At 45.0% G+C, this 14,322-nt stretch overlaps 2 pseudogenes; one reads left to right on the top strand and one right to left on the bottom strand.

Annotated features, from left to right (window-relative positions):
* The window catches only part of LOC105995205, a 17,555-nt pseudogene extending 14,515 nt beyond the window's left edge, over nt 1-3,040 (bottom strand).
* Nucleotides 3,041-9,659: 6,619 nt separating this feature from the next.
* LOC105995204 lies at nt 9,660-13,202 on the top strand (annotated as a pseudogene).
* Nucleotides 13,203-14,322: the final 1,120 nt, after the last annotated feature.

Here is a 14,322-nt window from a genome sequence, read left to right as displayed (position 1 = left end):
TGGCTCAGTGGTAGAGCGCTTGCCTTGCATGCATGAGGCCCTGGGTTCGATTCCTCAGCACCACATAAGCAAAAAGAAAAAAGCCGGAAGTGGCACCCAGGCCCAGAGTTCAGGCCCCACGACCGGACCCCCCCCCAAAAAAAGAAAGTAAATGGATTGGGATAACTAACCTATAGGAAAAGATAAAATTGGTTCAAGTCCTCCTACCAGAACAGATTTCACAAACCAGATTTAAATGTAAAGCCTTGAGCCCCTATCAGTTGCTTGGCTCTCATTTTTTACATATATCTGACCTGTTGCACAATTCGCTACACCCCAAATGACTGAACAGGGAAGCAAGGCTGGAGAAACCCTGGACAGCACATATCAGAAAGCACAGGGACAGATCTAAGTGTAGAGCCAAGAGTTTGTGGCTCATGCCTATAATCTTCGCTATTTAGGAGTCTGAGATCTGAGGATTGCAGTTTGAAGCCAGCCCTGTAAGAAAAGTCTGAGCAACTTCAGCTCCAATTAACCAGTAAAAAGCTGGGGTAGAGGTGTGGCTCAAGGGATATAGTGCCATCAATGTGGAAAAAACCCAAGGGAAGGCTTGAGTTAAAACCTCACTACTAGCATATACATATACATATACATATACATATACATATACATATACATATACATGCACACAAAAGATCTAAGTTTATTGCAACCGTATTTTACTGCTTACCAAGAAGATCATGTATAATACTGCAGAATATAGGGATCTTCTCTGATGTTTTTTTTGTAGGTTGTGGGGCTTGAACTCTGGGCTTCCATGCTCTCCCTGAGCTCTTCAGCTCAAGGCGAGCGCTCTACCACTTGAGCCACGGCGCCACTTCCGGTTTTCGAGTGGTTTATTGGAGATAAGAGTCTCATGGACTTTCCTGCCCAAGCTGGAAACTGATCCTCAGATCTCAGCCTCCTGAGTAGCTAAGATGACAGGCTTGAGCCACTGGCGCCCAGCTTCTCAGATCTTTTTCTACAGTCTGCCTCTGCTTGTGGTTCCAGGGATTAAATGCAAGGCTGTGAAAGGAAGGTGTGTCTCCAGGCAGAAGGCAATCTTGACCTCAATACTCTCAGAGACTAGACACAGCAGTATGGTTTATCTAGCGACTTCTCAGGTCTGCCAAAGGTGGGCCCATGAATGGGTTTTGGGGTGTTTTCTTCTCACCCACCAGGAGTTGCCTTGGATCAGTTATTTTTTTTCCTTCAAATTCTTAATTATGATTAAGTGATTACATAATTTCCCAAATTTCACAGTATTGTGGGATAGTGATACTTAGTTAAAGTCACAAACACATTCTAACTTTCATGGGGCAAATTTTCTATCATGGTCTATAACATTTATGAGTTCTATGAGCTTTGCAATACAGTTATTTCTTCCACATTGGGTGATATTTCTTTCCTTTTGCATAGTGTCAGCTGTTCCCTCTTTCCCACTCATTCCCTCCCTCCCATCGCTGCCATTGAGTTGCTTAGTTCATTTTGATCAATGTCCAGTGCAGCTGATGGGTCCTGCTCTTGTATGTTTTTCCCTGATTCTCTCTAGTTCTGTGTTGTCCTCCTGGTTTCCCTCTGGTGTGCACATATATACCATATATGTGATCAGCAGCATGGGGTTATTTAGTAGTGATTCGACCTTGGATCAGTTCTTTTTTTTTTTTTTGGTCCGGTCATGGGCCTGAACTCTGGGACTGGGCGCTGTCCCTCAGCTCTTCGGCTCAAGGCTAGCACTCTACCACTTGAGCCACAGCGCCACTTCCAGCTTTTTTCCTTTTTTTGCTTATGTGGTGCTGGGGAATCGAACCCAGGGCCTCATGCATGCAAGGCAAGCACTCTACCACTGAGCCACCTTCCCAGCCCTTGGATCAGTTCTTGATGGTGGGGTACTTCAGGATTCTGTCTTCTCACAAGCTTCTCTTGGCCAACATTTGTGTGTGCACGTGCGTGCATGCACGCACGCACATACACACACATTCACACATGTGCACATGCTGAGGCTTGAACTCAGTACCTGAGAACTGTCTCTGAACTTTTATGCTCAAGATTAGGGCTCTACCACTTGAGCCACAGCTCCACTTACGTTTTTCTGGTGGCTAATTGGAGATGAGTCTCATGGACTTTCCTGCCGGGACTGGCTTTAAACCCTGCTCCTCAGATCTCAGCCTCCTGAGTAGTTAGGATTACAGGTGTAAACACTGATGCCTGGTTTGGCCAACAGTCTGAAAGACAAAACAAAATACTGAGACCTACACTGAAGTAAGTGTGGGACAATTTGGGAAATTCCATCAAACACACAAGGAAGTTTGTAATAGACTGAAAGAGGAAGTGAAAGAGGAAGGAAACACCCTAGACATCCTGATCATGAGGCATGCTCACAGTTGGAACCTAGATGAAAGCAAAGCATGCTAGTTCCAGGAAAGGAAGAAAACATGCTCCCCACTGCTACTTTAGCTATTTCAGGCAGTCTGTGTGGAAGTTCACCCAGGGCTGGAACCAGCTGAGCAAGCCGAAGAGCTCCCAGACAGCAAGAAATCAGGAGGAATTTGTGGTACAGAAGGGAAGTCTTTTCTCTAGAAATCTCCTTTCTTTTGCACTATATACCAAACAAGATCTGAGCACTTCTGCAGAATGACTAATACCACCCCCCACCTCTGTCTTACTTCCTGGGCCTGCCAAGAAAGTGGAGATTTAAAGAGGAAGAGAGGGTCTTTGGCTTTGGGTCACTTGCCCTATGAGCTTACAGCAATCATCTTGAGGTTTTGCCAGTTGTCAAGAGAGAAGGTCCTTATTTTAGAGAAAATATGATTATGAGAAAATGAGCAAGAAGAATCTGAACCCAGGATTCTCTTTTCCTTGACTCTTGATTGCATCTCAGCATTACCCAGGAAACATTAGAAGAACTCATTGCTTTCCAGTAGTGATACTATATATAGCAGATAACATTGCTAGGAACTGGGGGGGGGGGGTCAAGGTCAAAAATTTTTTTTAATCTCACTTCATCAGGATGCTGGTGCATCACGTCTGCAATCTCAGTTACTCAGGAGGGATCTGAGGATTGAGGTTCAAAACCAGCCTAGGCAGGAAAGTCTGTGAGACTCTTATCTCCAACTAACCACCAAAAGGTGGAAGTGGAGCTATGGCTCAAGTGGTAGAGCGTTAGCTTTGAGCAAAAAAAAAAAAAAAAAGCTAGGGACAGCATCCAGGCCCTGACTTGAAGCCCCAATATTGGCACAAAAAAAGAGATCTCTAAGGGTAGCAGTAAAAGCATCCAGTTCTTTCAATTCCACAAACACAACCTACAGTAATTAAAAACAAAACCAAGGGCTGGGAAGGTGGCTCAGTGGTAAAGCGCTTGCTTTGTATGCCAGAGGCCCTGGGTTCGATTCCTCAGCACCACATAAGCAAAAAGAAAAAAGCCGGAAGTGGCGCTGTGGCTCAAGTGGTAGAGCGCTAGCCTTGAGCTGAAGAGCTGAGGGACAGCGCCCAGGCCTAGAGTTCAGGCCTCACGACCAGACCCAAAAAAATAAAAATAAAAACAAAAACAAAAGTGAATATTTTGACTTACAGCAATCTGTCCACTGAGACAGAGTGTCTTTTTACAGATGGGGTCTGGTTTGAAGGCCCCACGAATGTGTCAGGACTTTTAACAGCTGAATTTCCTAAGAGTCATGACATTTTTTTTTAAACCCTTACCCAAGACTCCTGGCCACAATCCCTTAGCCTCTGCCCCCTTTTCACAATGCATTTAAAGGATGCTGGGAAAATTAATGGGATCACTTGTAATCCTATTCAGGCTGAGATCTGAGCATCATGGTTTGAAGTCAGCTTGGGCAAGAAAGTATGAGATTCTTATTTCCAATAAACCACCAAACAGCTGAAAGTGATGTTGTTGCTCAAGTGGTACAGAACTATCCTTGAGCAAAAAAGGCTAAGGAACATCCCTTAGGCTCTGAGTTCAAGTTCCAGCAACCACATGGGAGCACACACACACACACACACGCACACACACGCACACACGCACACACACGTGTGCCTCAATTCCAAATAAGAACTTCCATGTCAAGCCCTAAGTCAAACAGTTTCCCCAACATTATGTCATTTGGTACCTCAAATAACCTTGGTAAGTACAGATTATTCACTTTCACTTTAAAATTTTGCCAAAGAAAACCCCAAAACTGGTAGGGTACAAGAGAAGGGGTGATGCTGTCCAAAAAGAAATATACTGTTAATCTGAGTCATGTAACTGTAACCCCTCTGTACATCACCTTTACAATAACAATAAAAAGGGGCTGGGAAGGTGGCTCAGTGGTAGAGCGCTTGCCTTGCATGCATGAGGCCCTGGTTCGATTCCTTAGCACCACATAAGCAAAAAGGAAAAAAAGCCAGAAGTGGCGCTGTGGCTCAAGTGGTAGAGTGCTAGCCTTGAGCTGAAGAGCTGAGGGATAGCGCCCTGGCCCAGAGTTCAGGCCCTACAACTGGATCCAAAAAACAAACAAAGATACAATAACAATAAAAAAAATTTAAAGTTTTTCAAAAGTAGAGTTCTGAGGGGCAGGTAACCAGTGCATATTATAGAGAACCAGGGTTCCAATCAGACTCCAAAGCCCTTCTTTTTTCCACTGTATCAAATTATACGTAACAATTATTTCATGTCTAAAACCATCTGAAGGTGTTTCATAACTCGAGATTTTGTAATTGTTAAACATTTTTTGCCCCTTATCTTGTCTTGTAATAAATACCAAGGACTAGAATAAAGTCCAACAAAAGGTTGCTGTGGCTCACAAGTCTAGTAGAGGGAGTCAGTATCAACCTGCAGCATAGAGAGGGAAACTAGTACAGAGAGATGAAATGATTTGATAATGGATAGGGAAGTGGAGCCCAAGAATATTGTAAGAAATGACAGGTGAGCAACCAATACGGGCTCCAGGCTTTATTGGGGGACAGACCTGCCAGGCTGCTCCAAGCAGAAATGGAGGCAGCAGCCAAGGACAGGTATGGGCAGAATTTAAACAAAATTTTAGGGGGCAGTCACATAGATCACATGGACCATTGGAATTCTGGGGAAGACTCAGTTCCATGAAAAAGGTGTTGGGAAGGTGTTACATGGAGGAGTGTAATGAGACTCTTGCAACCGAGGCAGGAATTTGTATGTCACACCAGGAAAACAATACAACATAAGGGAAATGGAAACTTACCAGCTAATTTTGTAAACAAGTAGGGACGTGGGGCGAGGACTTAATCCACAAGGGGACTCTGAAACCTTAAGATTCCTTTTTATATGTAAATTTAAAAGTGAAAGGCAGGCGGTGGGAGAGCGGGAGACATTCTCTAGCGGTTTCCTGCTGGTTGGGGGTGTTGTTTTTAGGGGTAGAAGGTGAAAATATCATCTGGTCCAGGAGAAGACACCAGTAAAATTTCCTTGGTGCTGAACGTATGTATTCATGTTTGGATGAAGTCTGAAAGAAGTCTTACGAGACAGGGGCCAAACAAAAAGAAAAGAAAAGAATTATTAGAAGACCTACAAACAGCAGAAGAGAGGGCAGCCATCTGTTCAGTGTGGAAAAGAAAAAAAAAAAAACAATTAGATGACTTTCCTAGTTCCTGTCTCCTGTATTCCAGGCAATCCTGGAGTTGGTGAGTCATATCCCTAATGACTCCTACTGATTGATTAATATCTGCTGACTGCATAGGGGAAAAGTGCTGCCTCCATTCCTGCTTGGAGCAGATCTGTCCCCCAGTAAAGCCTTGAGCCCATATTGGTCGTTCACCTCTCATTTCTTACATCCTGGTGCCGAAAGTCGGGAGGAGCGGTTTGCGTTTGGAGGATCCCCCTATAGGGGTTGATTGGCCCCTGGCCGGCCTCCTGAACTTCCTAGGAGCAGGCGACCTGTACTCTCCTCAGCCAGCCATTTGACTTCTGCAAGCCTCACGATTGGATCTGCAAGGGTGAGCATTGACCTCCAGTCTCCATGAGCCTCCCTGCCTACTTTCATTTCCTAAGCAAACGACCAGGGATCCCTTGAGGCATTGTCCTACTCTACTAGGAATTCTTCCAGGCTCCTGGGGACACCCAGCGCGACAGAAAATTCCTCTACCGGGATCTCAATTGCCACCCTCTGCCCCCAAAATGGGTACCTCTCAATCTAATCCAACTCGGAACACCCCTTTGGGTTGTCTCTTGGCTAATTAATCTCCATAAAACCCAAGAGGCTCAGTTTTTGTTGTAATGTGGCATGGCCTAAATACCAATTGGACAATGGGTCTCAATGGCCTGAGAATGATACCTTCACCTTTAATATCCTTACAGACCTGGAGAACTTCTGTCACTGAAGTGGCAAGGCTGGAGAAATCCCTTATGCTCAGGCTTTTTCGGCCCCTCTCCCTGATGCAAACCTTGCTGTTCGACCCTGCTGACCATTCTCCTTCCTACACATTCCCCACCCAACTCTACATCTTGATCTCCTCCTCCCTCTCTACCACTCTATCAACCCCTACCTTCTTCACCCCTCTCCCGCTTCACTGCTGTTTCTCTCTCTCTCTACCTCACACCTGTTCCTGCCCTGCCTATCAACCATCTGCTGTGGCACCAGTCCACCTCTTCCCCCTTCAGGAAGTGGCTGGCACTAAAGGCATTGTTCCTGTTCACATTCCTTTCTCCCTCTCTAGCCTGTTCCAAATAGAAGTTTAAAGACCTTAATCAAAAACTTGTTGGTGGCTCCCGCCTGTAATCCTAGCTACTCAGGAGGCTGAGAGCTAAGGATTTCAGTTTAAAGCCAGCCCATGCTGGAAAGGCCGGGAGACACTTTTTCCCCCCATTGTGGGTTGTGGAGCTTGAACTCTGGGCCCAGGCGCTGTCCCTTAGCTCTTCAGCTCAAGGCAAGCACTCTACCACTTGAGCCACAGCACCGCTTCTGGTTTTCTAGTGGTTAATTGGAGATAAGGGTCTCACGAGCTTTCTTTGCCTGGGCAAACCACGATCCTCAGATCTTCGCCTCCTGAGTAGCTAGGATTACAGGCATGAGCCACCAGCACCTGACCTGTGACACTCTTATCTCCAATTAACCACCAGAAAACCAGAAATGTTGCTGTGGTTCAAGTGGTAGAGCACTCACCTTGGGCTGAAGAGCTCAGGGACAGCACCGAGGCTCAGAGTTCAAGCCCCACAACAACAACAACAAAACCTGTTGGTCAGGAAGTTGTACCTCGCTTCAACCCAGGGTGAAATTACCAGCCTGATTACCAGACTCTTAGGGATGACATAATCCTCTACCTCCTCCATCACCTTGACTGGACTGCCCAGAAGTCTGTGCAACTATGACAAATTGAGGGAGGTAATTCAGCATCCCAATGAGAATTCCAGTAAATTTTTGAGCTGTTTAGCAAACACCCTCCACTACTTCATCCTCACTGACCCATCCACTCCTGTGAACGTGGCTCTCTTCCATTCCTGTTTTATTTCTCAGTTGACCTCTGACATCGGGGGAGGGAGGGAACTAAGAAAGCTTTGAGGACTCCTCCCTCTCCATGTTCTCACCAGACTCCTCTAAAGGATTATGTAAAGCCAAAATGACTCATTTTGTTGTTGTTGCAATTAAGGCTGGCCACATTACAGTACTCACAGAGGGCTGGACAATTTCTACCAACACAATGGTAAATGATCAGAGGTTCCATACATTCAGGCTTTCTTGGTTCCCCTTGCTAGTCCTTCTCTCTGTCTCTCTCTCTAAGCAAACTCCCTCTATGGACCTTCACCCCATGCCTGCCAGGCCTGTGTGGCTGACACAGGATGGGGGTGGGCATAAGCCACTCTCTCTGTGTCATTTAGAAGAAGTACTGGCTCTATTCCTGCTTGGAGCAGTCCAGCAGGTCTTTCCCCCAATAAAGCCTTGAGCCCCTATCAGTTGCTTGGCTCTCATTTTTTACATATATCTGACCTGTTGCACAATTCGCTATAGCCCAAATGACTGAACAGGGAAGCAAGGCTGGAGAAACCCTGGACGGCACATATCAGAAAGCACAGGGACAGATCTAAGTTTAGAGCTAAGAGCTTGTGGCTCATGCCTATAATCTTAGCTATTTAGGAGTCTGAGATCTGAGGATTGCAGTTTGAAACCAGCCCTGTAAGAAAAGTCTGAGCAACTTCATCTCCAATTAACCAGTAAAAAGCTGGGGTAAAGGTGTGGCTCAAGGGATATAGTGCCATCAATGTGGAAAAAACCCAAGGGAAGGCTTGAGTTAAACCCTCACTACTAGCATACACATATACATATACATGCACACAAAAGATCTAAGTTTATTGCAACCGTATTTTACTGCTTACCAAGAAGATCATGTATAATACTGATGCAAGGCAGAACTGCCTGTGTGTGCGCGCGCATACACACACACACACACACACACACACACACACACACACACACACACACTCTGGATCTTTTTTTTTTTTTTTTTTTCCGGTCGTGGGGCCTGAACTCTGGGCCTGGGCGCTGTCCCTCAGCTCTTCAGCTCAAGGCTAGCGCTCTACCACTATAGCCACAGCGCCACTTCCGGCTTTTTTCTTTTTGCTTATGTGGTACTGAGGAATCGAACCCAGGGCCTCAGGCATGCAAGGCAAGCGCTCTACCACTGAGCCACCTTCCCAGCCCATCACTCTTGATCTTGATCTCAGGACCTGGGCATTATCCCTGAGCTTTTTTGCTCAGGGCTAGTGCTCTACCACTTAAAGCCACAGCTCCATTTCTTGCCTGAGACTTTTAAGTGCAAATTACGGTGACCGGAGTGGCTTTAAATCAATGACTCCTATGTTCCTTCACCCTGAAATAAAGGTGACCTATAAGGGTGGGATGATAACCTTTTACTAGGCTGAGATCTATAGGCCCCAATTTGCTTCCAGTGGTGGGGTTTCAGGTATCAGCCCCACAGTGAAGGAGATATTTTATTATGCAGGGGGTAGAGAAAGGCTTAGGGTAACTAGCTGCTGCTATTTTCTTCCTCTCCTTCTCCTCCTCCTCCTCCTTCTCCTTCTCTTTCTCCTTCTCCTTCTTCCTCTTCCTCTTCTTCTTTTTTGTTGGTCATGGGGCTTGAACTAAGGGTCTGGGCACTGTCCCTGAGCTCTTGCTCAAAGCTACGACTCTACCACTTTGAGCCACAGCACCACTTCTGGTTTTCTGGTGGTTAGCTGGAGATGAGTCTCATGGACTTTCCTGCCCAGGCTGTTTTGAACTGTGATCCTCAGATCTCTGCCTCCTAGGTAGCTAAAATTACAGGTGTGAGCCACCAGTGCCCAGCTTGGAAGAGCTTCTTAATTCACCTACATTAAATCAAGTACACAATTGCATTCTTTGCGTCTGTGTGCTGACAATTTTGCTTGAAGGAGAAAAATTTTAAAAAACAGAACTCTTTGCTGATAAATAGAGTGGTTTGGAACTGGGTTTTGGAAGATGACTTTAAAACAGAATTTCATTTCTTTGAACAAGCTATTAGTTATTAGGAGATAGAAAAATAAACAAATTCTCTTTTCCTGGCAGCAAGGTTAACATGGAAAAGACCATTCCTTTGAACATGAGCATCACAAATGTGAAATGTTGTTTTTGGTTTTTATTTCAATTGTAATTCTGAGACCTGGGGCTGGCAAGATGAGATCAGAGAGCCTTGTGCCTTCTCCAAAGCTCTGGCTCATTTTTATAGGGTTTTCTCTGCTGCCTTTGGCAGAAACATACGGGTTTAGAAAATGCACGCAGTATGAATTTGACATCCGCCATGTGTTCTGCATTCACAAGATGATCACCAACTTGACAGATGCCATTAGTGACATTCCTGCCGACACTACTCACCTCAAACGGACCCAGAATCAAATTCAGGTCCTTCCACCCTATAGCTTCACCAATTTGTCTGCTCTGTGGACTTGTGATTGGAATGGAATTCCATTTGGCAAATTAGCCAGGATGCCTTTAAGGGACTTGAAAACCTGACCCTTCTGAATTTAATAGAGAATAAGATTCAAAAGGTCAACAACTCTTTTGAGGGCTTGTCCATTTTGGAGACCTTGCTCCTGAAGCTTAATCAAATTACTCATATTCACAAACAGGCTTTTGCTCCTCTTGTCAAATTGAAATAGTTGAACCTATCTCGAAACTTTATTACCAATATTTATTACCAACATTAGTGGTCTGGAAGCAGTCCACCATCTTCCATGCCTGGAATACCTGGATCTTACGAACAACAGTATTTTCTCCCTTGGCCACAGTCCAATGTCATTGGTTTATTTGACCCATCTGAGCCTGTGTGGTTACAAACTCATGGAATTAAATATCTCTGCTTTGTCACTGCCTAATCTGACCAGTCTGGATGTCTCCCAGAATCACCATGGAGTCATCTACGATGTGCATCTAGAAACTCTGCCCCAACTCAAGAGCCTGAATCTGAGTGGAACAATCATGAAACTGGACATGCTTCCAACCAAACACCTGCAGAACCTACAGGAAATGGACCTCAGTAACTGGGAGCTTAGAAGTGGTCATTTAAACTTGAATACGGTGTGTCACCTCCTCAGAAACTTGCTGATATTAGAAAGGTTGGTATTTCAGAAAAATGTTACTGATGCAGGGGGCATAAAACACCTTGCCAACTGCACCAGACTCTTGTTCCTTGACCTGGGCCAAAGCAGTGATTTCATTGACCTCCGTGATGGTGAGTTTGATGCTATGCCCAGCCTCCAGACACTGAACCTAAACAAATGCCACCTTTCTTTTATCAACAACTGGACCTGGAGTTCTCTCCAGAACTTGACAACCCTTGACCTGAGCTACAAGAAATTTAAAAGCTTTCCAGATTTTTCATTTTCCACTTTGACATGCTTGCAGTCCCCATCTCTGATAATCTCATCACTGAACTAAACAGCATGGCATTTCTTTCTTTCTTTTATTTTTTTTATTTTTTGGGTCCAGTTGTGGGGCCTGAACTCTGGGCCTGGGCACTGTCCCTCAGCTCTTCAGCTCAAGGCTAGCACTCTACCACTTGAGCTACAGTGCCACTTCCGGCTTTTTTTCTTTTTGCTTATATGGTGCTGAGGAATCGAACCCAGGGCCTCAGGCTTGCAAGGCAAGCGCTCTACCACTGAGCCACCTTCCCAGCCCCTCTTTCTTTCTTTTTTTCTTTTCTTTTCTTTTTTTTTTGTCTGTCATGGGGCTTGAACTCTGGGTCTGGGCGCTGTCCCTCAGCTCTTCAGCTCAAGGCTAGCACTCTACCACTTGAGCTACAGTGCCACTTCCGGTTTTCTGGTGGTTTATTGGAGATAAGAGTTTCACAGACTTTCCTGCCTGGGCTGGCTTTGAACTGGGATCCCTGAGTAGCTAGGATTACAGGCGTGAGCCACCGGCACCTGGCTCAGCATGGCATTTCATGGGCTGTCTTCCTTGAGGAAGCTCAATTTAGCTGGGTGCTGGATTGTCACTAATGATCAATATTCCTTTGCTCAATTGCCAAATTTAGAGACATTAGATCCTGAACACAACAATATTCAGACTCTGAAGAACCTTTCACTATCTGAAAAAGCTCTAGGTTCTGATTCTCTCCCACAACTACCTGGAAGTTATACACTGCCTTTTCTGGCCTCCCATACCTGCATCATCTTGACTTGATATACAACAGCTTGGCTGCTTTTCATGCACACCTGTTTTGGGGCCTTGAAAATCTGGAAGTTTTGGGACTCAGCTTTAATCACATTACATATGAAACCACTAGGATCTTGCCTTTCCCTCCGTTCATGCACCTCAAGTCTTTGAAACAACTCAACCTAGAAGGACAAAAACATGGAATTCAGGTTGTCCCAACCAATTTTTTTCCAAGGACTTGCTCACTTAGAGGAATTATTGCTGGGAAAAAAAATCCTGTGATATTCCTGGACCATTTTCAATTTGACCCCGTAATGAATCTCACTAAGTTGGAAATCTCAGGAACGAAATCTGGAGACTGAAGTCTCCATTTGAATACGTCCTTAGTCAGAAATCTTAAACAACTAAAAATAACAACTTAGAGACTTTGGATCCTCGCATGTTCTCTACCTTACAAAGCCTTGAGGTCTTCTACTTAAGATTCAACAACTTGAAAGTCATCAATCAAAGCCTTCTAGCAAATCTGAAATCTTTGATGTACTTTGATGTCTATGAGAACAAACTTAAGTGTACCTGCGCCAACATGTGGTTCCGGAACTGGTCCATACACATGGAGGCTGTCCATATCCCCTACCTCAGGAGCTACTTGTGTCCACAGCCAGATAACCACCGTTTGTTGATTGATTTTGATGACGCCATATGTAATTTTGACCTAGGAAAGGTCTACTTCATCTGTTGTTTGTCTGGTCCTCGAAACCATGGTCTTCTCTTAGTTTAGTGTCAAGATGATATTTCATCTTTTTTTTTTTTTTTTTTGCTGGTCATGAGGCCTGAACTCTGGGCCTGGGTGCTGTCCCTCAGCTCTTCAGCTCAAGGCTAGCACTCTACCACTTGAGTCACAGCGCCACTTCTGGCTTTTTTCCTTCTGTTTATGTGGTGCTAAGGAATCGAACCCAGGGCCTCATGCATGCAAGGCAAGTGCTCTACCACTGAGCCACCTTCCTAGCGATGATTTCATCTTTATGGTACGGGCTGTATATATTTTGAGCTTCGTACCTGCCTAAAGGACACAGGGTGGAGAAGGAGTTCATGAATGATGTCATCGTCTCTTGCACTGCCTCTGATGAGCAGTGGGTATATGAACAGTTGGTCCCAGCTCTAGAAGGAGGTGGCCAGCCCATCTTTAAGCTTTGTCTTCACCACCGGGATTTTGAACTAGGTATGGACATCTTTGAGAATATCCAGAATGCCATCAACACCAGCCAGAAAATCCCGTGTGTGGTCAGTAACCAGTACCTGCACAGCGAATGGTGTCAGCTGGAAGTACAGCTGGCTAGCGTGAAGATGTTCTACGACCATGAGGATGTGATTGTGTTGATCTTCCTGGAAGGCATCCTCCACTATAAGCTATCCAGCTACCACCGACTCAGAAGACTAGTTAACAGGAAGACGTTCATCACATGGCCAGACCGTGCTCATGAGAGACCCTTCTTCTGGGCTCGGATTAAAACTACACTGGGCAATAAAACTGTGATGAAAGACAATGCACAGCTAGTGGTTGGGTAGTTGGAAGTCTTCTAATCTTGAACCAACTGTCTGACATTGCCAATATATATATTTTTTTCCTATATATATATATATATATGTATATATGGAAAAACTATCTCTTTTTCTTTAAGGATAGACATGGGATACCAATCTCGTGAAATTCTAGGAGCAGGAGAGTCCTCATATGTGCCTAAGCCAGTTTGCCAAATCAGTTTCCAGCAGAATAGATTGAACTGTACTCTTAAGATCTAACCATAGAAATACAATATGTATGATTCAGTAAAAATAAAGTAAAACAAAACACAAAAAGCAAAAAGGGCCGGGAGCTGGTGGCTCACAACTGTAATCCTAGCTACTCAGAAAACTGAGGTCTGATGATCACAGTTCAAAGCTAGCCTGGGCAGAAAAGTCTGTGGATCAAGTGGTAGAGCCTTGAGCAAAAAAACTGAGGGACAGTGCCCAAGCTCTGAGTTCAAGTCCCAGGACACACACACACACACACACACACACACACACACACACACACACACACACAAAGTTGTTTTTACTTGGGGTATAATGCTCTAAAAGTCAGCCTTCCTTTTAAGTCACGACCCAAAAGCAAGGAGCATCCTAGGTTAGATCCATCAAGTTAGTGGAAATAGCCTTGATGAAGGAGCAGAGCAATGATGGTTAAAGGAAGTTCCCCAGGTTGGGTGTAGAAAGAATAGTTTGGGGTAGCTATATGGATGGCTGTGCACTCCTCCGATGGCTGCAAGGTTTAGGCATCCATCTCCCACCAGTGTCAAGAAGGAGACAACGACTATTGGAAGTAACCTTAACATAGGGACTATAGCTTGGGTATTAGGAAAAAGTGCTACAATGTCTTGTGGGCAGGAATTTCCCATAGGGAAAGTGCCACAAATTCTTATTGCAAGAAAGGACTACAGAGACCTAGAGAAGACCAGTGTAAGTAGGAGTGGTGAGGTGCCAACAGTGCCCTTTTCTAATTGCTTCTGGTGCTGGCTTACTGGCCCAACTTCCCTAGGATTCTGGGGGATACTAGTTGAGGGAAAACCCCTGCAGGGCAGGATTTAATCAAGTGGCTACTCCAGTTGATAATCCTAGCTACTTAGGAGGTTGGGATCTGAAGATCACA

This window comes from Dipodomys ordii, unplaced genomic scaffold (genome assembly GCF_000151885.1).
Source record: "Dipodomys ordii isolate 6190 unplaced genomic scaffold, Dord_2.0 Scaffold116, whole genome shotgun sequence".
NCBI classification, from domain to species: Eukaryota; Metazoa; Chordata; class Mammalia; order Rodentia; family Heteromyidae; genus Dipodomys; species Dipodomys ordii.
Note: the sequence above shows the minus strand (reverse complement) of the source record. Positions and strands in the feature narration are given on the sequence as shown.